At 44.4% G+C, this 2,500-nt stretch overlaps 1 non-coding gene across 1 annotated transcript; it reads left to right on the top strand.

The window, feature by feature from the left end:
- The first annotated feature begins 1,120 nt into the window (after positions 1-1,120).
- LOC143307471 (5.8S ribosomal RNA) lies at positions 1,121-1,275 on the top strand. The gene has a single exon (XR_013064608.1). It is a non-coding gene; the product is annotated as a 5.8S ribosomal RNA (ribosomal RNA).
- The last annotated feature ends 1,225 nt before the right edge of the window (positions 1,276-2,500 follow it).

The raw sequence follows: 2,500 nt of genomic DNA, 5'->3' as shown, positions 1-2,500 counted from the left end.
CGACCTTTATCTCTCTAACTTATACTTATGGGTCGTCGTCTACTTGATCGGGTACAAACAAGTCGTAAGAAACAAACAAACAAACCACAAAAATACAAGTCGTAAAAAAACAAACTTCTGTTGGTTAACCTACAATATGAAGGATCGAAATGAAAGAAGGATCATATTATTACAAACCGAAAGTGAAGGATCATTAAAATTGAAATACAATATATATAAATATATAAATGTACCCGTCGTTGCGACACCCTAGTTAAATGGAAAGATATAAAAAAGAGAGAAAAGGAATACAGATGACCCGCCGTCTGATCTTTGCTAAATGATCTGGCATCACCGGAGTTTTTTTGGTCCGTGTTGCGTTCGCTCTATTCGAAATGAAACTCGCGGAGGCGAAGAATTGTTAAAAGTTTACGAAGCGTCTAGGAGTGGTTAAAACTGAGAGAGTTGAAACTACGATGTATTAGAACGAGCAACCGTCGAAACTTTGTTTTCGCGACGTTCTTTTCGTCGCTCTCGTCCCCACGCTCCTACGCTTTGGTTGTTTCTTTGCCATCCGTGTTGCGATAAAAAGATTTCTCCATTGTCCAAAAAGGACGGATCGAGATTCCTCTTTCGAGAGGGAGAGAGAGGTACTTGCGGGTAACCTGGAATCTACGAAACACGCACCGTGGTAAGATTCGTGCGTCCGCCTGATCGATGTGTGTTGTTTACGGACCGGCTGAGAAGCGACGATAGCGAGTCTTTGAAAAACTATGTGTCCATTAGTTAGACCGATCGTCGCCGGCCGTGTGTCTGTTCGAATCTCGCAACCCACGATTCAGCGACAGGACGCGCGCTCGCATTCCTTGTGTGCGTTCGTACTTTTCAAGGTTTTTAAATGTACTTTACGCCCGACCGTCGAGAGGAGCGTGCCACTGGGCGTTTCTCCGACGGTTTCCGTCCTTGGACGCGATCGTGTCGTCAACGATCGAACAAACAAACAAATACGTTGGCGACGCCCGAATTCGCTCTCCCGCACGCGCCGGGTGGGAGAGTGATGTGGGTATCGAATGTGATGCGTGTTAATAATGAAAATAACACTCTAAAGATCTAAAGAGTTTGAAATACAAAATTTTACGATTACCCTGAACGGTGGATCACTTGGCTCGTGGGTCGATGAAGAACGCAGCTAATTGCGCGTCAACGTGTGAACTGCAGGACACATGAACATCGACATTTCGAACGCACATTGCGGTCCACGGATACAATTCCTGGACCACGCCTGGCTGAGGGTCGTTTTCTTAACAAAAGACTGCTTGCGTTTGCTTCTCGAAAAAAGAGTAATTCATTTCTTTCTAAACATCTCGCCGTCGTTCAACGAAAGTAGAACGTTTCGGAGCGGGATTATCGAACGAAATTGAAAGAATGAATGAACGATAAACAAAGAAAGAGTCGCAACGTACGAGCGATAGTTGGGCAGTTCGTCGGCGTTTGTCGTGGAAACGATGTGACGAAAATCGCAACCGATACACTAAATGCAGGCCGTTAAAGGAGAGAAACAAATTTCGAAATATCTCTTCGAACTAGCGCAAGTGCGTCACGGCGCGCGAGTCGTTCGTTAAAATTTATAAACGACCGCCCGTGAAAGCACCGAGTTCTCGGAAGATAATCTATAAAGATTCTCCATCCTGCTGGAAGTTATCGGATCGGCGCGATTGTTCACTTGTAGAAATCCACGCTCCTGACGTTGCCAGAAACGATATTTACGAAAGGTGTGTCAAAAATAAACGAAAGAAGCTCTCCTATAAATTTAGAAAAAGCAAACGAGTGAAATGTTTGAGATGATAATTTGCTGAAATGCAAGCTCGAATAGCCCCAGGGTTTCGAATGATTCCCCGCGCTTTATACATCTCTCTGTTTACAAACGGTGTATAAATGAAAGATCGCTTCAGATGGGTCGTCGCTGTTTGACGCGCGATGCTGTTCCTTTTTTTTTGTCTGTCTGTGCGTTTAGCTTCGCTAAACAAGTTAAATGGTTAAAAAGCGTCGAAAAAGCGAATACACACGCGACAAGACAAATCTAACGAGTAAAGGAACGCTCCGCTCCAAGATAAAAATGGTTGTTTACAATCAATACAGCGTTTCGGTACCCCTGATCGTAGTCTGAAACTGTGTAACAAAAGAGAGGAAAGCGAATGGTGAAGGAACTTCGAAGCCTCCGTGGCGTGGCTAGAACTTGTGATAAAAGTATGTTTGCAGCAATTATGCATGCTCCCGTTAAAACAGCATTTCAATGTCTCGCATGGCTTAAAGCTCTAGGAGGCTTCAACATTTAGAATACATACGGACTACTTCGTTTGTTAAAGATAAGCGAAGACCGCGCGACCATCGCTCGGTCGTCCAGTCCTCGAAAGTTTTGTTGCGTTCCAAAGAAGAGACAAATGGGGTTTACCCTTGCGCTAAGGGGAGAAGAAGAGAAAAGCAGTTGTTAAATCTAAGAGGTGTGTGGAGTACATCGCGT

This window comes from Osmia lignaria, unplaced genomic scaffold (genome assembly GCF_051020975.1).
Source record: "Osmia lignaria lignaria isolate PbOS001 unplaced genomic scaffold, iyOsmLign1 scaffold0056, whole genome shotgun sequence".
Lineage (NCBI taxonomy): Eukaryota > Metazoa > Arthropoda > Insecta > Hymenoptera > Megachilidae > Osmia > Osmia lignaria.
The sequence above is the reverse complement of the archived record's forward strand: the minus strand, read 5'-3'. Positions and strand labels throughout refer to the sequence as shown.